Below are 26508 nucleotides of genomic sequence, written 5' to 3'. Positions count from 1 at the left end.
TAAAGTCTTGTGCATGTCAAATAGGTAAAAAGCCAAGAAGCCTCCTGTTGCACTAGTTTGCGGGGCTGGCAGGAGTTTGAGTGGCATCATGATCAAATGTGGAAAAGTTTTGAAACTGGGTGACAAGGTCCTGCTAAAAACTTGGAGGGTTAGACAGATTGACACCCTCTTTTTTGAAAATATACGAGAAAAGCTATCATAACTAAGGAACTTCAAGAAAGTATTTACAGGAACATCGTGACTCAAATGAGACTGCAAGTGCAGAATTAGCGCAAGTGTAACTATGTCATTTAGCAGTGACATAATCATAAATGTATTGTGAAATACGTGCCTTAGATACACTTTCATAACCCAGACAATCCAAGAAAATTTTCTTGAGTTTTAACTGCAGTGACATGTCTTACTGCTGTTGACCATCTTGTTTTCATTGTTTCAGAATCTGTGGTATGAACAAAATACAATAATAAAAAAAATCTAATAAGATTTTACTTAACAAGAGTGCTTTCTAATTGAAAAAATAAGCCATTATTTCCATCTCTTCACTTCTGCTTAAGTAAGCCTGTGATTTACTGGGATTTATATCACTTCTCCATCAAACCTATTAGAAGTAATAAGCAATTAAACCTCAGCTAATTGCACTTTCAGGTGTCTGAGGTCTGGGTTGTGCTTGGTACCTCACAGCTTGGGCTGTGGGCTCCATGCAGCCCTGTGCATGATGCTCCTCTGCCATGCCATGCCAATGCCATGACACTGGTGAAGGCCAAGCTGTGCCAAATAACAGTGTCCTGGAGTAGCAATCAAAAAACTAAACTAAACAAAAACAACAACAACAAAAAACCAACCAACCAACCAACCAACCAAAAAAAAAAAAAAAAACAAAACAAAACCAAACCAAAAAAACCACAAACCACCACAAGCTTTTAAGCTTTTGGCTCAAGACAGATATATCATACCTGAAGTCCAAACATAGAATATAGAAATATACTTTATATATAGAAATGTATTTTAGAATAATATGTATTTAAATATGTCATCTATTTTATATGTATTATAAATATGTAATTTAAATATCATAATAGTAATAAATTAGCAACACCAGCAGCAGAGGAAGAGAAAGATAAAGATAAAAATCACAGATCCACACAATAGTTTTAGTTGGAAGGGACCGGTGAAAATCCTCCCTGAAAGTGTCCAAGGCCAGGTTGCACGAGACTCAATAATCTGATCTAGAGGAAGGTTCCCTGCCCATAACAGGGGAGATGGAACCAGACAAACCATTCTAGGATTCTACAATAACACTTCATTGGGAGGAACTCAAGCCCTGACCAGCTCCTCTCACATGTTTCATTACGGTGTGAAGTGCAGCGAAGCAGCCTCCTCAAGGCAATTGCTTGAAGGAACTTTATCCAGGAACAAGCACAAAATTACCAGGGCATTAATCTGCAAAATTCAAGCAACCCATCTTCTGTCAGCCATTTGCATTTGGGTTACCAGAGCAGCTTCTTCCTGGTGACTACTCTGGAGTAGCAGGGCAACCTATTACTCCAGAGGTGGATTACTAAGAGAAAAGAGTGCATTGTTGTGCTTACTTTTCCACTTACACGAGGAAATAAAGAGGTGATCCTGTGTTTCAGCTGGAGGCTCTCTTCAGAGGCACACATGCAATATCGTATGTGAGCCGTGCATCACACCTGGGCCACCACAACAGGAAAGGCAGCACTTTGCCACAGCATGTTTGTATTTCAGAAGGATTTCCACCTCTGTTATGCCTTTTAAGGAAAGGTTTCTTATCTGGAAGTGACAGCGTTTTTGAACATGAAGTGATAGAATAGGGGGAATAGAATACATTTGAGTGTTACAGGCTTTTGCCTTCAAAGACGAGCTTGGAATCCCAAACCAGGGGCCCTCCCTGCCACTAAAGTCAAGTTTGGGGTGCTAAGTTCTGACTATTCCCAGGCTTATTATTGCCCCAGTGGTCTCCAGGCGTGCTCATGCACACAAACCCCCAGCTTCCTAATGGAACTACACTACCAGCTCAAACATTGCACGTGCCCTGTAAGGAGTTTTCCCCTCTAAAAATGGTGTCATCTGATGGAAACCCCTCAGCTGGGATCAACCATCCCACCTGGCAAGTGACTGATCTGGCAGGGAATATTCTTTGCAATTCTGCAAAGAAACACTGCCGTACAGCCTTACTGTGGGTATCTGCCAGAGCAGCAGATGTTTCATGAAAACAAATTGTTCAGAGAGGGAAGAAAGTAGAAACAATAGAGACTTGGGTGTAGCTTCAGCACTGGCTTAAGAAGGTTGTTCCAAAGGGAAGGCTTCCAGCCCTGCCTGCTCCAGACAGCTGCAGGAGGGACACAACCCAGATGGGGGAAAAAAAACCCCTGAGGGTGGGACAGCAGAATTACATTTTACAGCCTGGGTCACAGAATTTAGTTTTGTAAATAAGTATGTAATATGTTTAGTTTTGTAAATAAATAAGATATCTTGAGTATCTCAATAACAGTATCTTCATATCATGGCTCCCCAGTAAGATTTTAATAATGATATCACAGGTCTCTTCAGAAGGTAAGGAACAGTATTCATGTTTTGGTTACATTTTAGCTCACATGCTAACACATTGCCTATTTTTGGTTCCCCTTATAAGTTCTGGTAGTTACAGTAGTTTTTATTTACCCTAAACCGCTGCAAATATACAGTTAGTCTTCTAGGGAAGCTATCTGCTGTTAAAGCCTCATTTTAGCTTTGGACTAGCTGCAATTCAAGAAACTGCAGGGGGTAAATTTGGCACTAAAACAAATCCTTAAACACAAAAAGGCAGCTCTTTATTGGAAGCCTTCTGCTCCAGGCCTCCTACCACTGCAAGGACATTAGTCAAACAGCTCACCTAGATGTACAAAATCTGAAAACATTATTTTAAAACCTGTGTTCCAGGGTGGTTTATATTTACTGTTTAGAGCTGATGCAGCAAGAAGTACTTTGAGGACTAAGCGGGCAGGGCCCCACAAAACCAACCATTGCATGTGCATGCACACGCATTGAAAGATGGCATTGGCCACAGCAGCTCTCCAGCCCAGATAAATCATATCTCCACCTCTGCACACCTCTACACCAACTCAGCTACACTCCCCACTTCCAGCCACACGGGTTAATAAATTATTGCAGAGATCTGCAGAGAAAGATTTGCATTTGGAGGGAAGGTGAAGGCACAACTGCAGCTTCTGCTGCACCAATATTCACCCTTCTGATGCCACCAATGACCAGCAGCTCTGTGACATAGCTCAAGGTCTCCCAAAGAATGGTGCTTTTGTTCAAAAATATGTTCCCATCTCTCAGGGCTCTTCCAGTACAGACGTTGTTATGTTAGACATAATAACACACAAAAATGTATATTTTTTTCCTGTACTACTACTATCTCCTGGCAACAGCCCTCTAAAGTCTTTACCTCTTTGGGACTAAGATCAGGAAAGAAAAGTTACTTCCTCTTGCTTACTTAAGGCAAGCAGCAGCCAGTCCTTCGTAGACACTGATGCCAACGTGATGTGTGCTGCCACCAGGACATGGACCTTTGCACTCGCAGCTGCACGGTCATGGGGACACCACTTGGCACGTCAGCACCGTGTTTGTGACCACCTATTTTTATTCCTTAGCAACAGAGCAGTTTTTGGGGTTGAACTTTGAGTTTGTGGGGCTTTTTTTAATGTGTGTGTGTGCGAGTGTTGGAACTATATTTGGCACCCTGAGGAAATTCCTAAATAGAAGATAGCAATTCTTAAAAGAGAGGATAAATGCTGGCGCTCAGCTCTGCTGACAGCAACACCACCACCAGGCTCTTGGTTAGTGTGAAGTGCTCAGACCTAGAGCCAAGGGAAGTTCTCACATGGACCAAGCATCAAGAGTCACATCCCTGACACTTTCTGCCTTTGCAAAACCTTGTCCTGGCATAAGAACAGCAAGAGATTTATTGGTTCATAGTCTCTCTCATTTGTATCCTGTGTAAACCAACATCTCCAAGGCTCTGAACCTCATCACTGTTCAGCAGCACTGATGGGTCCCATGATAATTTTTGTCCTATGGAAGACAGTGCTATTGCTGAGCTGTCCTGTCTCAAACAGGGAGAAGGGCAGAAGGGAGAAGACATCAGTAAAATACAGCAATTCTGAACTAAGATACCGTCCTTACCATAAATCATGGAAATATCAATACCCCCCAGCTCTCCACAGCTCTTAAATAAAAACATGCAAATTAAATCCTGACTAATCTACATGAGAAAAGCAAACAACACCTGATGTTTCCCAACTGTTAGCAACATGGCCTTAAGTTTTGGGTTTTTAAAAAAAAAAAAAAAAAAGATTTAATCATAGGAAGGATAAAGATATCACATGGCTTGGCAGTTTCATCGGTTGTCATGGCAAATGAAAATCCCTGACTCTCCAATTTGCCTGTTTTAGAGGAAAGGAAACAACAAAAATGCCCTTTTTTATGACTAGAAAGGAATGTTTTCCTAATAATCACTCATGAACCCACTGCACACTATATATAAACAGCTGCTCCTTCCCAGGGAAAATGTTTGCTGTTTCTTACTGAGCAGCTCTCGGGGATCCAGGCAATTCAGCCCCAGCAGACATTCAGGCGCGGGTAATGAAAATCACGTGTTCTCGGATGTGGTGACTTCTTGCCTGCCAAAGGGAGCCTGAACTAGCTGCAAGGCGGGGGGTCTCAGCTCCATGTGGGCTCAGCCACCAGCTCCCAGGGGAGGCTGCCAGCACAGCATGGCCAGGAGAAGCTGGCAGCAGCATGAGCCCCCTCCTCTGCTCCCACACTCAGCATCACGGTGCCATTTCTTGCCACATGCCCAACAACGGGTGTGTTTTCCTGCGTTCCCAAAGCAAGCCAGAACCATGGATGTTTGTGTGGGTTTTAATCTGCCAGATGGGTAACAGCAGCAAGGACACCCCAGTGTTCATTCCCACCCAGGCAATCCAAAGCACCTTGCACCCTGCCTGCGTGACCAGCATCACACATCTTTCATTACAGTAGATTTTCTCAACATAGGGAGATAATTTGGCTATAACTTCAAAAGCAGGTCCCCAGAGAGCCTGCTCCTTCCAGTCACATTGCCTTTTGTTTTTGGCTCCATGCTAAAAATCTGAGGAGCTGAGGATACCCCCAACAGCAGATTTACATCACTCACTTCACTACCAGGTTTTAGTTCATCGGTTTGCCTCCAGCCCTTCCCCTCCCGCGAATCGCTCTGCACTCCTGGGCTTCAGTGCAATACTTTTGTCTAGGAGGAACAACAGGACCCTAAGGACTAGTGTTTATTGCACAATGTGGTAAGCAGTGCTCCTCTGTGGGTTAGGTTTTTCCCAACACCCCCATCCACTGTGATTGCTTGTGGGGAGCAGAAGTTGCACCACCACAGATGAGCAGCTGGCTGGAAAGCAGCCCCTTTGCTAAGGAAAGCCACCAGCTCTTTCCCTTATCTTCCTGAGCAAGCAGCTGTGTACCAAACTGCACCACTGCACTCCAGCACTGGCTGTGTACGTACATCCAGGGCCACATCCCCCCAAACGTGCTGGCCCCAGTGAGTTTGCACTGCAGAACCTACACTGCAACAGCAAACCCAGGCTCCTGCACAAACCTCATCCAGCATCAGGGAAACGAGACAACACGTGGATAACTCCTTTGGATACATTATCTTTTGGATATGAGGGAGAAGGAAGGTGAGCCACCATAATCCTTCCTCCATGGCCAGGCAGTGCCTGCAGGATTGCGGGTGAGACACCCACCTTCAGTCACAGGCTGCAAGTACCAAAATGAGGTCGCTTTGTATCAAGTATGAGATAAATTGATTCTTACAATAACTTCAGCTGCAACACTGAATTGTATCGGCAAGCCTCATGCATTAACCCTTAGCCACACCAAGGAGATGGAACATCAGGTTTCTGAAGTTACTAGGAATGCAATCACAAGGCAAGGGACAGAAGAACTCGGCTCTTTCACCCATCCAATGAGCCAAATACACAGAAAACATGATTTTTCCGTGGAGGATTCCAGCCAGACTACCCCTCGTCTCAATGGTCCTGCAGCACGCCCTCCCTGCAAGGGTTGCTGGCCAGCACACTCAGTCCCCTGGTGGTTCAGGATCCAGAGCATTTCTGGATTGCTGTACATGTGGGTGGTTGTGGGAAGAAATGGGCAAGGGAGAGAACACGGGTCAAAGGGGTGCTTGAAGGCACGCTGCGAAAGAAAAAGGGAAACAGAGAAAACCAAAACCAAGCAAGACTAGTTCTCTTTGGGTACTACAGAAGAAAACGCTGGCACTGTTGGACACCGCACAGTTTTACAGCTTTAAGTTGAAAGGATGTGACAGAGCAAATGTTTTCCATCCTGACTTGGAAACTTAGTAGTAGTCTCATGGCTACAGTTTGAACACTCAGGTGATCAAGATCTTCAGACACAATCCAGGAAGAAAAGTGTTTCAGCCAGAAAAAAAGACTGCATTTTAAGCTTCTCAAATACATATATACTTAGACATTTTCCTTTAGGACAGAGCTTGACAACTGAGACGGCATGAAGCTGACAGACTGTGCTCATGGGGGTAAGACACATTTCGCATTTGTTCGTCCCTTGCGTTTTCCCAATTTTTCACAAAACTATTTGGACTAGCACCATTTGTTCTTTAACAAAACGGGCAGTCTACCCAAAAACACTACTTGTAATTCAAAACTCAACATAAGGCAATTTATTTAGTGACATAAAGAATTCCATCACACCACGTTTCAGTTTGCCATTTATCCCCTTGAACACAAGCACAGCCTTGCTGCCCTCCAGCACAGCACGCTCCCTCCAAGTACAAACAACAGCTCCCACTGCACAGCAAATTGTCATGAGTTCTAAAGAGATCTATGTCCAACAGAGCCTGTGTGAAGCAAAGACAAGATTTCTGTAGAAACTATATTATTTCCAGTTCCTTCTGTGTGTATATTTCTATACTACACGTGACTGAAATCGGATATCCAGAGAACAGAATAGATTTTTTTTTTCCCCCTTTTTTGGTGTATATTTATCCTCTTAGCAGGTAAAAGAGGTAAAGACCAAAACCACAAGTCAGAATATAAGAAGATTTTTGTCTCTGCTGATGACAGCTTGCAGGACAAGTTCTATACAACACTTTAGATTTTATTCTTTCCAAGGCAACAGTCATCAGCACTGCCCTGAAATGGCACTGCAAGCCCAAATCCACCCATCCTGCAAAGCTCTGTGCAAGGAACTTCAACAAAAGCATTATCTTAAGTCTTAATTTTAAAAGCAGATTTATAAAAAGTCACTGGTTTTCTCTCTGAAAACAGAGGGTTTACAATTTCTTGCACAATTTTATTGCAGTCAGCTAACTCCAGCGAGAACATAAGAATTCCAGCCTTGAACCACCTTTTCAAACTTCTCTCTCCTCTAGCCTATTTAGCTTCTCTCCCAAGGAAAAGAAAAAAAAAAAAAAAAAAAAACACAAAAACAAACAAAAAAACCCCCCTGTCCCTCTTAACATGTGCTGCTGCTCCCTTGTAGCCTAAGCTCCTCAGTGTCTCTGCAAATGTCACACGCAGAACAACTGAAGTTGAGGTAGCTCGATACACAGATGATAAAAAGCAAAAGGAAAGCTGCTGGGGTGGTTAAGAATCCAGGCAGGGTAACAAGGCTTGTAAAACTGACTTCATCTGGACTGGGATATTTGCTTAGCTGGCAGTACTCTCAATTGCTACAGAGGATGGTGAACAGAAACACATTACAGCTGTAAAAATCTAGGTTTAAAGGGGGGAAGAAAAAAAAGGTGTTTTTAAAGAAACCATAAGGCAATTTTAGGCTATGATTATAAAAGGAAGAAATAAGATTCATAGGTTGAAAAGACAGGGGAAACAGGAAGAACAGAAGAATAGGGGATGAATCTGGGCTAAGGGTGTCTAGGCAGATGCTGCTGGAGCACCAAGGCACAAGCCCAGCCAGCCGCACTGCGGAGAGGAGCATCCCTGCCCAGCACAGCAAAAAACTGCAGGAAAAATGCTGCCCAGAGGGGAAGATGAAAAGAACAAATGGCAAAAAAACTATCCCTTACTCTGGAATGACACCTGCAAGCTACCTACGGAGATAAAAGCCATGGGGTTATCTCTGCCAAAAGTTAGAACACCCTCTGTTTTTAAAATTGCAAAGGAGGTGCATAACCTGGCAAGACTGCATGTTGGATCTGGGAATCTGAACTCAAACCTTGAACATAAATCATATTCCAGTGCCAGCCTGAACAACAGTCCCTACAGTCCCAGCTAACACATCCACCTCTAACAGAAGATACATTTGTAAGTCACAAATAGGCTTTTGGTTCACTGCCAAAAGCACCAAACAACCTACAACAATTAGGGAATATTAGACATTAAAGGTCGGGGATCCCATTTGTGGTGCAATGCACGGGGACAGGTTTGAGTGTGGTTTTGGCACAGAGATGGAGGTGGGCTTGGGGCAAAGCCAAGTGTTCCACATCCAAAAGAGTCCATGTAGCATTTGGAGTGAAGAACTCCACCTCCAGTGGAGAGATACAAGTTTTCACTGGGGGCTACCTAACACCATGCTTTGGTTCACAGCTCTATTGATGCCACTCAGCATGAGCCTCATCTACTGCAACAAGTTACAGCCAGCAGCTCCAAGTGTCCCCTGAAACAGATTTGGGTCTCTTTTCTCAGGAATGGATAACCTCTTCTCTCCCTCCCCACAAAACTGGGCAAGCACCAAGACTTCCCAGACTTTCCAGTACAAGAGTTGCAGATAATGGAGGGTCACTCAGAAACACTGTGTTTGCCCCACCCCACCCTCCCACCCCTTTTTTTTTTTTCATATTTATTACACTTAAGCAGTCAGTGAAGACAATGCATGGGGTTTTTTTGAGCAGGTCTGCGTCCATTTATGTCTGCCCCAAAGGCAGCAAAATAGAGTCTCAGCATGGTTACCAACATTATCCCCTTCACCCTCAACACAAATACACTCGGAGAGATTCAGAGCCTGGTGGTGATAAGCACTTAGGAATTAGGAATCCAAAATTAAATATATAATATAGAACAAAACTATATTATTACTTCATTCATTACAACAACCAACACTGAACACAAAACTAAGTCAAACATTAGCTGGGTTATGTAAGAGCACCAGAGGAGTTTTGCAGACCTTCTATGGGTGGTGTCTCTACTTTACACACTAGTTAGATCCTTCTTCTCTGTCGTTATTTTCTCCTTGTTGGTACCTCTGTGTACTTGACAAGAGTTTTCTTTATACCAGGTTGCACGGACTCTAACAACACGTGAGTTGTTCTTTGAGAGAATATATCACTTTTTTTTTTTTTTGTCTATCACATTGAAAGTAGCCTGTGGCATTTTTAAAAGGTTGGAGTAAGAAGTCAAAAGCTTCACTCAACATTTAACTACTGTGAGCACACTTTCCACCTCACACCTACCCCCTTGTACGTCCTTTAAATTTTAAAGGGAGAGCAAGTTGCTCATAAACAGTATGTACATATTCCCCTTCCCTCATCATTAACAGTAACTTCAAGCCTGTATGAAAAAGTAACAATTAGGTGACTTATCCAAAGAGAAATTCAGGAATAGCCCCATGTAAACCAGACCTATGCCTCATATTATCTTTGTTGAACTATTTTACTCTCCAGCCTCTTTCCCTCCTGACGTCCCCAACTCTGCTTTGCTTTTCTTTACTATCATTGATGATTATCTTTTCATTCTGCAGTCTCAATACCCACCTTCCTCTGCCCTGATCTCATGGTCTCCACGTGCATTTTTGTCTTTGTCTGCCAAGGAAGTTATAATAGGGCTGGTATTTTTCTATGGGAACTATTTTTGTACCATATTCAGGAAATTTCTCCTTTTACCTAAATTTTGTATAGAAGCTATAGCTACCACAACAGAGAAGATAATACTTTCTACTACCTTCTCTTCCCTCACTCACTCCTAGGTGCTGAAGGACAGATCATCCATGATGGGCCAGCCTTTCCCGGGGTCTTCACCATTTCTCCATGCAGACAGGCCACATCCCATTGCTCTGCAACTGTCCAAATTGTCTCCTAGCCACTAGTGCCTTAGTGCCACCACTGTCCCCTGACTTGAACAGAAATGCTTTCTATCCTAATTTAATGTTCTGTGTGCAGCAACTGAACTGCTTGGTGCAGTTCCCAAGTAGATGATACTTACCTAAGAAGATTTCAGATTTCCAGCTTAAAACAGACATCACCCAGCTTCTCTTAAACCCTCTCTTCCCTTTGCTCACAGAACAGCCCTTCTCTTCCCAACCAAAGCCTTGCCAACCTGCACCTTTGCTGTTCACACAGATCATTCATATGAAGAACTGGTTTAGTTTCAGCTAGCAAGAGAACTATTTCCTGCAGAAGTACAGCAGTGATGTCTTCTTAAAAAAAAAAAAAAAAAATCCCTTCAGGATCAATCCAACCCAGCATCCTCTCACACCTCAGTTATTGCAGTTGTACTCTCTAGCCTTGATAGATCTCATATTGGGTCACTGGCATCCCCCCACTGAGGGGGGGGGGGGAAATCCTGTTAAAGCACAATTTGCCCAATTTGGATTTTCTTTTTTATATGGCTCCAACTCCTTGTTATTACTTCCCACATTCATTTTACAGCCTAGCCTACATCCCACCAATGATCCTTAAAGCAGGCCTGTCAACCGTGCTCTCCCTCACAGCTGGTCAGGTCTCCTTGAAAACGCCCACTGAACTTTCCCCTGCTCAAAAATACTGCTGTTATCCAGCCTTTCCCTAACTCTTAGTGATCATAACCTGTAGCCATCCACCAGAAAGCACTGAGCTCTGCCAGGTGGAAACTTCATTTTGCCATTGACAGCTACTGTGGATGCAATGATGGACCACGGGATGCTGCAACAACGTACAGTGGCGGGAGGCAGAAGGATTCTCACTTGAGTGGTCACTCTTATTTTAAAGCAGCAGGTCTCCCCTCTTGAGGCTTATCCAGCTGTTCCTAAATGGACATGTTATGCTGTTATGCCCATGTTTCTCATTTCCCTCCAGGCCCGACCTACAGAGAATGGCAATTCCTCTTGGAACCATTGGGCTGAGAGGTGATGGTGAGATGAAAGCATGTGGCTCAGATTTCTTGCAAACAGCAGGAGAGTAGGGAATTATGAAGGATTTGAAATGTGCCACAAGATGCATTTTTGATATTTACAGGGATTTCTGTGACTTCAGAAGGAGCTCTTCCCACGCAAAGGCAGAAGTGTGATGGAGAGTCTACTTTCCCAGGAACGGCCAAAATAGCTGTTCTGAGCCTGTTCTTTGCAAGAGAACAACCTCAGTCACACACTGAGGCACACTGAGGCCCACTTCAGGTTTAGGATAAAATCACAGATGTTCCTTTTTAAAACTAGAAGTTCGAGAATAAAATGTCAGAGCCTTGGGCAAAGCCCACAAACGCCAAACAGGCTCCACACCCCTTGCACATGAGAAAGCCAGTGAGTTTCAGCACACAGCTTTTCCCAATGTATCTCTATCACAACACTCGATACATTCTCCCTTTCAAAGGACACATAAGTTACAAGCACTTCCCTCTTTCCCAAGAAGAGACAGACGCTGACTACAGGAAGGAGCTCTCTGTAACAATTCTCTTCCTAAACCATACCAACTGTCTTGCCCATTTGAAAGATGCATTTGCTGTACCAGAAGAAAAAAGACCCCTATTATTACCAATGTTTCAACCACTAACCATCAAAATTGCTCGCTTACTGGGCACGTTACTTTTTCTGCATAGCACTGCTTGAATCCCTGCAGCACCTTCCCAGACAAAGTGCCATTAACATGCAAATGGAGAGTTCACACTCCTCCCTGAGACGGTACACAATTATAGTCATAAGCTAAGGCAATGAAAGGTTCAAAACAAGACAGGTTGGCTACACGTGTCACAGTACTGCTTGCAAATCACTCTCTTCTCTAATTACCACAGCGTTTCCGGAAGGAATCGATTACAGCAATATGGATGAATGGGATCCAATAACTGAAAAATGTACTGAATTAAACACTAATGCACTCATTGACTGTTATCTATCTATCTACATATTTAATGGTATGGCCTAGGAAAATGCAGAACTAAATATCTAGAAAGACCAGAATCCTGGACACTGAGGCTTTAAAACAGTCCCAGCAACAGAATATACCAAAAATATAAATTCATGCACCAGGCTATAATTACACTTTGCGTTTTGTTTGTGTTGTAAAGATTGGTGTAAGTCTATAGCCAGGCAGAAAGCCAAGCCACAAACTGTGCTCTGTTGACTGCTGAGGTCTCCATTAGGTGCTCCAACAGAAATACCCATTTGCCCAGACCAAGCCTAAACATGATACAGTGCGACCACTATTTCATGCCAGGCAATCTTCCGATAAGCACTGCCAAACAAGCGTCTGAATTCAACGAGCTCCCTGCCCCTCAAAGCATTATACATACTATAGCCCTGTTTTCTAAGGAAAACAAGCTTTTACAAGAACCTAACCTGGCCAACAGGCTCAGAAGTTACTGAAGGAAAGAGTGCTTTGGCAAAATTATAAAGAACAATATCATTGCTACAATTCCTTTGATCCCTAGGTGGCTGGGGTGAGCCCAAAATCAGCTTCCACACCGTCACTATAGGGCTGACCTCTGTTCTTGCAATTTTTTGTTTGGCTACAGCTGGCTGGTTGTTCAGGACACTGGTGCCTGTCAACCAAGAGCACATTCAGCAGCCATGCAATTCTTCTCCAACTGTTCCAATCACAGCTTCCAGTTCTAGCTACTCATTTGTGCTATCCAGTTTCTGGACCTCCATCTGCTGCTTCTGAGCCCTTGAAGCTGCAAGCACACAGCTAGCAGAGTCGAAAGTGCTCAAAACCTTTCCAAAAGAGATGCTGCTGCATAGGACGGAAAAGCTGAACCATTCCTTTATTAATAAGTGATCTGACAACCTTGAGCCCTGTGCCTAGTGCCATTAAAACACTAACTGGTCAGGCAGATTATATTCTACATGATGGCACAGTTTTATCTTATCCACCTTTGAGGAATTAACCACTTCTGACCTGGCTATCTCCCTCCAATGATGGTGTCTGGGACCTGAAATAACAATAATGTTATTTAGACAACACAACTTGGGCACCTATCATCGGGGGGAAAGCTAAGGCTCCACCATTCAGTGAATGAACCCAACAGAATGCAATAAATTCCAAGCCAACATCTTTGCAAAGCTACTTACACTTTCTAAAAGGCTTTAGGGTTAATGGGACATCGGCTTGAGAGTAATGAGGGCATGCTTTCAAGTCTTTTGGATCATATACACGGCAAACTCCAAGCAACTGTGCCTTTTGCCTCTGCAAGAGGAGGACATCACAGAGCCAGACACAGCAGCCTGAGGAACCACTGAAAACACAATGCTGCACCCCAGTACTTGAATTAAGACATCCAGAAACACACATGCTCGGCATGAAAGAAAACCCTGGTTGCTAGCAGGGCTTTTTCTGCTCCACTTATACTGAGCCCATATCACAGCACCATGAGGCTGTGACAAAACGCCACCTTCCATGTGAGAGTCACTTGATTTATAAGAATCAATCATGTCAAGGATAAAAATCAGAATTCAGGTATTGGCTGCTTGTTTTCTTACTTTTCTCCTTATGTCACCTCCAATGCTTGCAGAACTCCTTTTCCTCCTTGCTATCCCTTGGCATCCAGCTGTACTGCAGTATCCATCACACAGCACTCCCTGATAGCCGGTGGCTGCTAAGGCAATATTTACACTATGGCTCGCGCTGCAGTTTATAAAATTCTTTGGAGCTCTTCCAAAGGGAAAGCCCCACATAAATCAAAGTTATTAGTGTCATCTACAGGCTAAGTCCAGTCAAGAATTTGCTAGAGCTCACCGTGGAGACTGCGGATCTTTGAAAGACCAATCAATGCGCAGCAGAGGGGCCGAGTAACAAACTTCATTAGCATTGCTGGTAACGCTTTTTTTCAGTGGCATACAATAAATCACTGATGAATATTCAAGGCAGCCCTCTGAGGTTATCTCAATTTTATGCACGGAGGCAACCAAGAAACAAAGTTTAGCAGGAACTTGCCTATAAACACAACAGAGGCGCAGAATTCAATTGTTTTGCCTTCAAAGTACAAAATACGTAATTGCTAGAGGAAACTGGGAATTATATAAATTGAATTGCAATGAAATTAAGGAGACTGCGTTTCCCCAAAACTACAAATGGCTATTCCCACCCAGGTTACAGCACTGGTTACTCACATTACAGTAACACCTACAGGCTTAGAAAACTGCAGATTTTTCACTGTAGAAAGTGGGGACTAACAGACAGAAGTTCTATCCCAAAGACCTTACCATGGATAATAAAACTCAATCTATACACAAAATACAGGAGCAGTCATAAAGAGATTAATGACTCAAAAACTGCATCAGAGGAAGAACAAGAAATGGATCAACCCTCCGGAGTATCAGACAGACATCAATAAATTCGTTAGCTAGGCATCACCCAACATTGCCCAGGAGATATTTTTAAAACCTTCCTCTGTATCTGCAAGAACTGATGTCATCAAGCAAAAGGAGAAATATTGTGAGAGATGTGCTAACAAGATGGAAAGAATTTTTATGTAGTTTCACACATTTTCCAGCAAGAAGCCTGACATTTAAGCAGGATGACCTGGTTCCTAGTGGCTACTCCACAAATTGATGCACCACGCTCACCCCCGCAATGACTGACAGCTGCAGTAAACAAACAATCATTCACGCCAGGTTCTTCCTCCCTGTGGCGACAGCTTTTGCAAAACTGCGGAACTTAATGAGACACTTTATTTAATATTTATTTCACAATCAGCTTCATTTATTCTAACAGAATTAGCTTCAGCCCACAATGAATGCTTTCCTTGGTTATTTCATTGTGCAAATCAATACTCAATTTATTTTGAAAGTCTTCAGTTGCGAATTCTTAACTAGGGGGGATTTGTTTTAAACATGCCTTTATTTATTATTATTAAATACCAGCTAACCATCCACACGGCTGCAAAATGAATCCGCCTGAGGATGCTATCCCAAGAAATTAACCTAGCAAAAAGGTTAATTTTAAGACAGACTTATCCAAGCAATTTCTCAGTCCAGAGAAACAACAGGTCAGAGACAACACTGATATAAATATGACAGTCTTAGACAAAAGATTGAATATTCACAATGAGCAAGGTGAAGTTACTCATGATGGGAGCATGCATGAAGGCCAGGCAGTAGCTCGAGAAGGAGCCTTAGAAGTTCCCCACAGTACATTCACATCTGCAGTAGAAAATTCAGGAATGGTCCACAGTAACAACGTATAATGGCACAGGACAGGGCAATCTCAAGCATCTCCAGCACAGGGATGTCCAGTGTGAGCCAGCAGACGCTTCTCACAAGCCATGCTTTCAAAGACATTTTTGTCAGTGCTTCCTAGTGACACAAAGGGACCAGTGACCGGCATAGCTAGGTGCAAGTGCACCAAGACACAGCTTTCCTGCAGAACTGTGGCAACAGAACTGCTACTTAAGAGAAAAGGAAAAAATGTTTCCTGGTAGAGGGAAACATTCTACAGTAGCAAAAGCCATTTACAAACATAACGGAAATACCGAGAAGCACCTCAAGATCACAACATGGATATATTTAAACTTATTTTCCACTTTTGGGTGATGGACGAAAGAGACAGAATTTGGAGTTAACAACTGCTAAAAGACACGGATTGTTTCTACACTGAACATACACTACATCCCTGCACAAGGCGTTCAAGGGCATGCCAGCCGCAGGTCACAACACAAGACCAGACCTCCCTCCTACAGATCCCACAAAGCAGTTTCCGTCCGAGTCCTATGCTCATGCTCCCTCCTCCTAAATTGGTCGAGCAGAAACCCATTAGCCTGGAGTTAAAGAGCTCAACACTAGACTCCTGTTTGACTGCTGAAAGTAAAGAGTTAACAGAAACCTGTGTTGATCTAGGGGTTTTCTACGTGTGCACAAACACACCAATCCAAGCAGAATGCTATATTCACATTTTAGAAATGTGAATACTGCTGACTTGAAGGGAATGGGCACAGTTCCCTTTTTAGAAGGAACAAATTGTTCAGAACAAGGACAAATGCAATAGAGAAATTGGGCACCGACTGCTTCTACAGTTTCAAGCTGCTGGTACACGTAACTCTGACACAGTCTTTACATATTTGTTTTTATTCAATAGACCCAACATCGTTCAAGAATCCCCTCATAAATACCTGACACTCTCAAGAGCAAATATTTTTTAGGATTTTTAATGATAAAATAAGGATAAAATAAGGATAAATATTTAAGGATTTTTATATTTTGATATGTGGGAAATTAGAGGGTACCACAATCTTCTGTTGGCTATAGACAGGAGACAGCTACTGCCAACAAGGCTGGAGTAATTGCGATGGTGCAGATACTCACTGCACTTGAGTGCATTTTAGACAGAAAACATGGAATTAGCTGCAAACTGTGTCAAAACATTCCCTTTAGAGTAAAAGCACATTCTGTAATTATGCCACAGAAGAAGGGATTACAGAGAGCAGCAGAGCCCAAAGCCGTTATCACACAGGTTGAACTTGCTGCCACATCTCCAGTGAATCAGAAGCTGACTACTCTGATGTCCTCAGCAGCCCATAGATACAGAAATCCCAAACCTGCCCCTACCTTTTTGTGACAGCTAGAGATGTCTCCAGTCTCTGCTCATTACCACAGCTTTACCTGAACTCATACCTTTTCTCCACAGGACATCTTGCACCGTGAACTTCAGGGGGGATGCCAGAATAAAAAGGCTAATGTTATTTCCCTTAACTTTCTTCTCAATATGCAAAAGTGAACTGACACCCCCACAGCAAATTCAGGCTACCTGATTCTCACCTCTAAAGATTACTCATCTCAGGATGGAATAATCTGATGTCTCCAGAGGACTAGCAGGGATACCAAATGAGCCAGGAAAGCTTTTTCAAGCCTACATTTACTTTTCAGGTATTTGTGTTAATAGCTGTAAAGCAAGAACAATAGAAAAATAATTATTTTTTCAAGTGGCAGTTGTCCTCTCTCTCAGTTAATCAAGTTCATTAAGTATTGTAATAAAGTCTCAATCTCCAGTGTCGGAGAAGAAGGAATTTACAGCTCCTTTCTACCATCAGAAAGTGAAAGGAAAATAAGACCACATAGTGTGGGGATGCCGTAGTGGATTTCTTGATGTCAATTCAGGTTATAAAAGGTTGTCTTACTATGTTTCTAAGTAAGGATGTTATTTTCAATAAATATTCCCATGCAGCCCCAACTGTCATGAAAACACCACTCTTTAGGCCCTAGAAGCACCATGAAGAAATTCTCACTAATTAGACACAAATCTGGTTTTCTTTAAAAACTTATTAGATGAAAAGCCTTGAGTGATCTATTTTCCATTTCTCAGAGTTCAGGTAATGAAATTTAAATCACAGAGAAGTGCTAATGATTATTTTTCAAGTCCGCTTTTCATTACTAAAAGCATTCTTTGCAACATAGCAAACCCAAAATCTCTTTTCTAATGCTGGCAATCCTTTAAGTTTTCTTTGGTTGGTTGTAAATCTGAATGCTGGCGTTCACATCTCAACTAACAGCCTACGTTCCGAGCATGGATCTGGGATTTTTCTGGATCTCTCATCATGTTCATATTTATGGATAAATTACTATTTGGAGCAAAAGAATGACCATTGAAAAGACAGGAGGGCTTGACAAATTCCTGTGCCTTAAGTTTCAATGTCTCATGTAGGGTGATCTCCTAACCAGACACAAATTCTTCTACTCAGCACCTTTAATAATCTGTTACCTACAGGCATCGCATCTTCTTCAGTTAAAGTCTCCATTTATACCTACTCCTCAGATTTATTTGTAGTCTGGGAGTATCCAAGCTCCTGAAGATGCAGCTGGGGCGGCTGCATTGGAGCAAGAGGCTCAGGCAGATGGAAAACAAGCAGGGAAAAGCAGGAGAGAACAAGGACAGTTAGCAGCTCACCAGGAGCTGGTGCTGTCTCTTCAGCAACCCCCCCACTAAGTAGTGAAACATCCTGGACAATCCCACACAGCTCTGTCAGGGCTGGAAGAGCACTTTGGAGAGCAGCAGAGACTGTGGGCTTCTGTGGTTTGGAGAAAAGGGGTGACCTCATCGCTCCCTGAGGAATGGAAGCAGAGAGAGAGGTGCTGACCTCTTCCCCCTGGTATCCAGTGATAAGATGCATAGGAACAGCTCAAAACTGCACCAGAGAAGGTTCAGATTGGACCTGGGAAGTATCTCTTCACCAAGAGCATGGCAAAACACTACAACAGGCTTCCTAGAGAAGGGGTCAAAACCCCAGCCTGTCAGTGCTCAAGAGACATTTGGACAATGCCCTTAACATGTTTATGGTCAGCCCTGAATTTTTCAGGCAGCTGGACTAGATGGATGATCCTTGTACGTCCTTCCAGCTGAAAATATTCTATTCTAACTGCTTGAGTGCTCTGGAGAGGGGTCCCATCCTTCCAGAGCCAGGTAACAGGGTAATCCCTCCTGCCAAAGCAATAAAAGCTCCACCTTTTTTTTTTTTTTTTTTTTTTTTTTTTTGGCTGCAAGGGTTTTGGTCCAAAACATTCAGGAAAGCACATGCAAATGATTGTTACTGTGGGGGACACGAGACTCTCATACACAGTCAGATTTATTTTCTGTACTGTTCCAAAAAGCTGCCATCAAGGCTCAGCACAAGCCTACGGGACAGTAGTTCCATGACAATTCTCTTTTGCAAACAACAGCCTGGATTTATATCAAGAAATACTCCCACTTTAAATGCACACATGCTGCCCTTTGAGTAATTGAGTTTTTGCTTAATTAAAAAAAAAAAAAAAAAAAAAAAAGGCAGAGTTTAGGTTTTGGAACCTTCATTGCAGAGGAAAAGCAGCACAGTGCAGCAGTAGGTTGGGCTGCTGGGGCCCTGCATGAAGTCCCTCTCTTTGTGGAGGGCATCTTTAGCAGGACATGGTAACTCAAGCACTGCTTGACTTCTGTACTTTGGCATCTCTAACGCCTCTTTTTTTTTTTTTTTTTTCCCTCCCCTTTTAAATTCAGCCTGCAGGATACAGTCTTTTAAGAAACCAGGCAAAAGCTCATCTTTTTTCTTGCCAGCACAGCCTTTCCTCCCCTTCCTCTTCTCTCTTCCCTTTTCTCATTACTCTTTTCAAGGTCTAAAAGAAAACACTATTCAGATACTTAGCTCAGCAGTACTCAAAAGACAGTATTTCTGCTAAAAGGAAAGAAAATAAACAAGGTATCCTGTGATGTTTGAAAGGACAGCAGCAGATTTCTGTGAGACCTTCCTGAAGGTTTTCTCCTCTGTACAAGAATTCCCTAATTATCTCAGCAAACTAATAGCTAGGTTAAATAGGTTTTAAACAGGTTCATATTTTGCCATAAGTATATCAGGGAAGAGTGCGCCTCTGCAGTGTAGTTAGAGCAGCAACTCCAGGAGAGGCAAGATGACAAATAGCAAGTGAATCTCAAACTGCTCACAACCGAAATATCACTCCTCAGCTCAAAGCAACAAAGCTCTCTGATTATTTTTATCTATGCAAGGTGAAATCAAATGACATTGCAACACAAATCTCACTAATACCTTATGTAGGGCCAACATTTAATAGCACAGGTTAGTTATGAAACTACAGCAACAGACTTCAATACGGTCTTGACTGTTTAAAAGCTGACAATTATTTTAAGGGACAGGTTTTATCCTTATTCTGTCCTAATTATTTCAACATATTAGCACCTGAGAAGTATTTGACTCAACCCCTTCCCTCCCCACACTTTAAAGTCGTGATTTATGCACAGGCCAACCAGGATTAAATGACAAACGTGACACTGTAAGAGAGCCATTAAAAAGAAAATGAGAATTTAGTTATTGACAGAAGCACTGGGAGGGAATGGGAAGCTAAATGACTTGCTGCAGAATGAAATTGTGGAAACTAGAAAGTCAATCAAAACACCATCTCAGGTCATCTCATCTGTCCTCCAGCCAAAGCAGAGCTGTTGCTGAGCACCTCTGCCCCAAGACCTCTCCCAATGGGTTTTTGCTGTCAGAAACCCATCTGTAATATAGAAAATTATTTTACTGTCTCCTAAATCTCCTGTTCCAAAGTCTTGCAAACATCCATACAAGCATCAGTATCTAAAGAGCTTCACCACTGCAAGGTATGCCCATCTTGTGCTACTTTCCACACTCCTGCCATGCCAGCCACACAGCTGCAATGAATCTCTCCAATTTTCCCACTGCCAGGGTGGTTATTTGACAGCATGCATGAACTAGCACCTAGCACATTCCCTACTCCTCCTGTACTCACAGAGAGCAAGGCTTGCACTCAAACTGCTGGTCCTGTCCTTAAAAAAAAAGAAAAGCAATAAGCTTTAAAATGAGACATGGAATCGATCTAGATCCCAGCTATTATAATTTCTCGTTCGGCTACATTTTATGCAAAAATAAGAAAATGCCAACAAACCTACGCCACCCACAAAAAAAAAAAAAAAAAAAAAATCAGCTGCAAATACACCTCTCTGGGACACACCAAAACTTAGAGCAAGGGTCTCAATTTGCCAGCTGATGGATGCCAGCTTGGCTGTCCCAGCGAGGACCCAAACCAAGGCAGCTCCAGAGCTGAAACCACGAGTGTTCTGCAGTTTGCATTAGAGAGCCACCACACTCCAGCTCAGGCTGTGTGCAACACCCACCACCTGCAGCTGGGTCTGGGAGGGCACACAGCACACATGGGCCAACAGAGAAGAGCTCTTTCACAGCAGGGGGACAAATGGGGGTGATTTGCTTGCAGATGCCTTTCTTCCCTTGCTTTTTTGAGACACAACTCTGCAATTCCTCCCTGAAGAGCCACCTTCAGCCATCCACCTCTTCAGGAACTTCAGCTATCTCTCACCAGATTCCAACTCCAGGCTACAGAAATCCCTGTCCTCTCATAGCTCATCTCTGGAGCAAAGAGGAAGGTTAAGCTGAAAAGTCAGCAAGGCTGGCCCAGCTGTGGCTCTTCCCAGTTCCCCTCATCTCACCAGTCTTTGGGGTCCCTTGTACGTGAGGCTGGGTGACACCCAAGCACCCCAGGGCAGCAGCAGTTCTGGGACACACAATTTAACACAGTTCAAGGGCACACAAGGTGATGCTCATAAAACCAATTTGCAAGGATGTGATTTCTAGCTTCGCTAAGAAGCCAATAATTGGCACCGTACTCAATTTAGTGAGGAACAGGACTAAAATACAAGAAAACACTGCAGAGTATGACCATGAGACCACCTCATCCTAAATTTCCCTTCAGAAACTGGACACCAGTAAGAAATGGGGGGAAAAAGTAAAAGACCTGAGGAAATATTTAGTTCTGCCCTCCTGGGATATTTTCTTTGCTTCCAGCAACTGGCATTTTGGAGAATTCAATTCAGAGTAAACACATACACCGCATTCAGGTGTTTGTGGGACAAGAGGAAGGGTCCCCTAGCTCATCTAGGTTTTTTCACAGCAATCATTGGGTGATTTTCAGCTTGAAAATGCCAGCATGTATTTTCACAACTCTTCTTAAATCCAACAAATATAATAAATTTTGAAAAACATACAAATCTGTTTTGCTTATTATGCTTGTTTCGTTCAAGATATATACATATAGAAAGTTGAAAACAGAATTTAAAAAGATGGGCATCACAAAAATTATATTATTTAAATGCAAAATCCCTGGCCATGGATTCTTTGCTTGTTTTCACCAACTTCTATATCAGTATTTCCCTGAACAATTCCCAGGCTGCACTTTCAAATTATCAGTTCATATCCAGTGCCTTCTATCCCAAGCTAACAAAATCACTGCTATAAAACTTCTCCTTTTACAGCCACGATGGGAAAAACCTCTATTAGATTATCTGTTCCTTCCCTTGTAAAATAAAGGGGAAAACGTCATTCCAGGAAACAAAAAATGTTAAAAAAAGACCAACCAAAGGCAACGCCTGCGTGCACTGTTGTTCTTCCCCTTTGAGTCAGTCGCAAAGAGGAAGGAAGAAAAAAACATAGATAAAATGAATGCAAGGAGGTGTGGATGCAGCATGTTTATCCCACTCGAGGAGGGGAAGCTGTAGAACAGCATCCCTTGTATCCGGACTCCCGAACACCGCCTGGGTGTTTACAAACACTTTGAGCAAACCAAACAGGGAGTTTCATTGTCCCCACTGCACTCATGTCACCCTCTCCCCAGCACTGCAATTCCAGGGAGAGCCCTGCCAGAGGACACACAGTGCCAGTTACACAAGAGAAGCGCAGAAGCAAATATGCAGCAGAGGGGAGGAAAAAACATTAAAAATATCAGCTCAGCTGCACACTCTCCTGCTGCTCTCAGAACTGCCTCCAAGTCGGGCTTTGGCGAGGATTAACTTTAAAGGGCACTGAAAAGATACTGACAGACTTGAAGCAAGCAGGACCCCTCTGTGTGCACACATTTCATTGCCACCAGCACAAAATGAGACGTCTGGGGTCCGCTAGCAATTACAGAGGTAATTCAGTTATAGAAGGGGATTAAAGCCTTCTGATGTTATATAATAAGGTAAAAAAATATATCTGTTATGTTGCAGTAATATCTTAGCACTGGCCCAAGTAAAGATCTGAATCGCACCTCACAAACGGCAAGGAACAGGGAAACAAATAAAAAGCCACACGAAAACGAAGCTCTGCTGGACCACAAAGTTTCGACGAAGTTTAAAATAGAGGCACTTCTTGTATTTACAATGAAAGTGAAAAATATCAGAGCCGCAGTTTGGAAGTGGAAATAAGACATCAGACTGTCCAGCCAAGAATTTTTAAGATACTAACTCATGATGTGACTTTGAAAAGAAACCCGGACCAACTGTACACAGCCAGGACTGAGAGTCAGTTGGATTCAAATCTTCCCCGTTTTCCTGAAAGAGGGGAGGAACAGCTGTGTCAAAACAACGAAGCCACACGACAGCACACCAACGCCCCCAAAACCACCCTAAAACACACCTCGCGTTTATTCTGTCCTCGGGAGCCCGGCTCTTGGCAGGCTCCGCAGAGCTTTACCGCAATTCAAAATACATCCTATTTTCCACTCTTATCCAGCGAGGGAGACAAACGAGACAGAGCTCCCCGCCGGCTGGGCACCGCGCAGCTCCGGGGCGCCCGGAGCATCCCGGAGTTGCGGGAGTTTCCCGGGGGCTGCGGGACGCGCGGCGCGGCCCGAAGGGCGGCGAGAGACGCTCATCTCCGCGGGATGAGACCATTTAGCGGGTCAGGGGTTTTTCCCCTTTCCTCGCCCCTCCTTTTTCAGCAGGACCAGGGAACGACAGCGCAGTCCCGCCCGGCAGCGCTGCTCCCCGCTGAAGAACACACAGTGCGGGGAACGGCATCGGGAGATGGGGGCCTGGGAGGGAGGAGGTAACGGGACAAGGAAAAACACGCAAAAGAGAAGAGGAGGGCAGACCTCACCTGGTTTGGGATTTTTCCTCCCTCTCCACGACCATAAAACGAGGCGGGAGCCAGGAGCCGGTCAGCGGCGATGGGAAGGAGCGGCAGCCGCGGGCGGCCGCACGCCGGGGACAGCGGGGCCGGGCGCTGCAGCCCCCGCACGCCGGGGTAGGTGCCGACCCCGGAGATGGGCGAGCGGCAGCCCGCTTCCACTGGGATGGGTGCTGGCCACCCTCCCGGCGCAGGGCAGCTCCCCGGGACGGGTGCAGCGGGGTCGGGCGCAAGGCAGTCCCGCTCGGGGATGGGTGTTCAGTCCCCACCGCCCGCGGAGCGCACCGCAGCGCAGCGCAGCGCACCGCAACGGCGTCGAGCCACCCTGGGGCCGGGACGCGCGGGACAGGAGCCGCGGGGCTGGGCGCAAGGCAGCCGTCCGGGGGATGTGCGCAGGGCCGCCCGCCCCAGGCAGCGCAGGAGCGGGAGCGCGGCCCCCCCGCCGGGTCCGGCAGCGGAGGCGGCACCGGCCGAGCACAATGAGCGGCGGCGCGCGGCGCGCCCCCGCGGCCCCCGCTGGGCAATGACATCACCCCTCTCGCCCGCCGGGGCGGGGCCGCTGCCCGCGCCGCCGCCTCGCCATTGGCTGGCCCCCCTCGGCAGCGGGGGCTTCTGAGGTTTGTAGTTTCTTTACGGTGCCCACAGCGCTGCGGCGTGCGGGGCGTGGACTCCATTTCCCGGCAGATCCCGCGCCGCGCGGCCGCGTTGGGGAGAGAGGTGGAGAAGGAGGTGGTGGCCGCCGCCATGTTGATGGCGTGGGACGCTTAACTCCGGAGGAGCGGTGGGGGATCCGGGTTAAGATGTCGGAGAAGGGGGAAGAGTGGGAGTCCTGTCTGGGTTTAATGGGCAAGAAAGAGCTTGTGCGAGCAGTTGAGAGAGAAGGGGGAGGCTGAGGAATAGCCGGAGGGGCGGGGCGGGTAGAGGAAGGGGGCCCTGAAGGTCACGGCCGATTGTCACTCGGTGACCGCCGGCTCTGGGTGGGGCAGCGGCTCTCTCTGGGGGCAGCGGGGCCATGGGATACGGATCTGTCCGGGTGTTGGAGGGGCCCGCACGGCTGCGGTGGGGGTGTGGCAGCAGCGGGCGGGCTGGAGGAGAAGCGGCGGCCGGTCACGGCTGCCGGGGCGTGCGGGCGCTGGGGCGGTGCTGGTCGCGAACGGGGACGCCGCTCTGTGTGGCGCAGGAGCCGGGGCGGGTCCGGTGGCTCCCGGCGCTGTGTTCCCAGCGCCTTCCGGGGAGAGGGGCCGTGCGGGGCTGTACCAGCCGCGGTGCTTGGCCCTTGGGCGAAGTACGGACTGGGGGTTAAAGAGCAGGGCTGGCCTTGCCGGGGCGGCTGTCAGCAGGGAGCAGATTGGGTCGTGCCCTTGCCACACGCCGGGTGTCAGCCCGCGCTTCGCTGGTTTGAGGGCTTTTCTTAAGGGTTCTGGCTCTGTCTGATGACTGATAATTGCGCTAATGGTGTCTGGTTGTCAGAGACGTACGGTTTGATGTGACCAGCAGGAGGAGCTTTGCTTCCTTTTAAAGTCTTTAGTATGTCTGGAAGAGGGTAGGTTTACATTAGATACAAGGCAGAAATTCTTTACTGTGAGGGTGGTGAGGCACTATCACAGGTTGCCCAGAGAAACTGTGGACACCCTATCCCTGGAATTGTTCAAGGCCACACTGAATGGGGCACTAGGCAGCCTGGTCAACTGGAAGGTGTCCCTGCCCATGGCAGGGAAGGGTTGGAACCAGCTGGTCCTTGAGGTCACTTCCAACCCCAAAAATATAATTCTGTGTCCATAGACACGTAAATCAAGTTTGGAAAAGCTGAGAGAGCAGATGAGATGATGTGAGATATCTCAGCATGGTATGGGAGCAGCCAAGCTGATTTGCTTCCCCACTATTTTGCCTGTGCTTGCTGTCTCACGTTGGCATGACTTAGCCAGCTGACTAGATGCTGTCTTAATTTCAGCCCTCTGGCTTACATGCAGGAGGTAGGCTGGAATTTTGAGCAGTGGTTTTAGGCTTTCCTGTCATGAACCTTACCCCTGCTTGTGTTAGTCTTTTGTGCTTGGGAATGGGAAATTTGTGTTAACCAAATGAGAGGGTAATCAAAACTCTGTGAGGCTTAAGGGGACTGGAGTTCTCTGAAAGCATACATGGAAGACCTGTGCTTGAAACTGGAAGGGGGGATGGTCAAAGTGTTGCGTGGCTTGTGAAATAATTCCATTTCTAGTTACAGCTGATTCCTGTAAAATAAAGCACTTAATCATGCCAAGAAGATACATAATTGGAAAGAGTCGTGAAGAGCTTTACATGCTTGCTTGAAGACTTGGCTAAAATCCAGTAGTGGTACAGCTCAGGTAAAATGGAGTTGCAAGGGTTTGTTTCATACTTTGGCTCCTCCTGGAGGTAAGTACAGGGAATTTGCTCAAGGTATTGCTGCACAATAACTACTCAGGTGGTGTGTTTGCCACAGGAGACACGAGTGCTGGAGGAAGGATGTTGTGAAATGTTCTGTGGTGCAGATACTTCACCTGTACATTGCAGCCTTCTAGATTTGCTGGTACTACAGCAGTGTACGTTATTCTTTTATCACTTCGGATGCAGCTCCCTCTCGTTAAAGAAGTTGAACCAGTTGCATGCCATCCTGCAGGAAGTCCAGTGTTCTGAGGGCGCTTCTCACAGCCAGGTTCTCCTGTTTTATCATACTCCTCACTGAAGAAAAAGAGTGATGGGGGTGTAATGCTCTGTTAATAAAGTTCATAGCATCAATAGTTCCATACATCTGGAGAATTCTGAATTACAAGTACAGCCCCTTTTATTTCTTTCCTAATTCTGGTTCTCAACACAGGTACCTTTAGATAAGGTGTGCTGTGGGTGAAATAAAGGGCACTGG

General features: G+C 45.1%; 1 protein-coding gene across 2 annotated transcripts in view; it reads right to left on the bottom strand.

Moving 5' to 3' along the window:
* RAB30 (RAB30, member RAS oncogene family) overlaps window positions 1-23737 on the bottom strand; it is a 39231-nt gene extending 15494 nt beyond the window's left edge. Inside the window, exon 1 of one of the 2 annotated variants that reach the window (XM_040056891.2) lies at window positions 23601-23737. The gene's annotated coding sequence lies outside the window, so the exon portion shown is untranslated. The remainder of the gene's footprint in view (window positions 1-23600) is intronic. The other variant, XM_040056892.2, reaches the window with a different exon arrangement.
* Window positions 23738-26508: the final 2771 nt, after the last annotated feature.

This window comes from Hirundo rustica, chromosome 2, assembly GCF_015227805.2.
Source record: "Hirundo rustica isolate bHirRus1 chromosome 2, bHirRus1.pri.v3, whole genome shotgun sequence".
NCBI classification, from domain to species: domain Eukaryota; kingdom Metazoa; phylum Chordata; class Aves; order Passeriformes; family Hirundinidae; genus Hirundo; species Hirundo rustica.
Note: the sequence above shows the minus strand (reverse complement) of the source record. Positions and strands in the feature narration are given on the sequence as shown.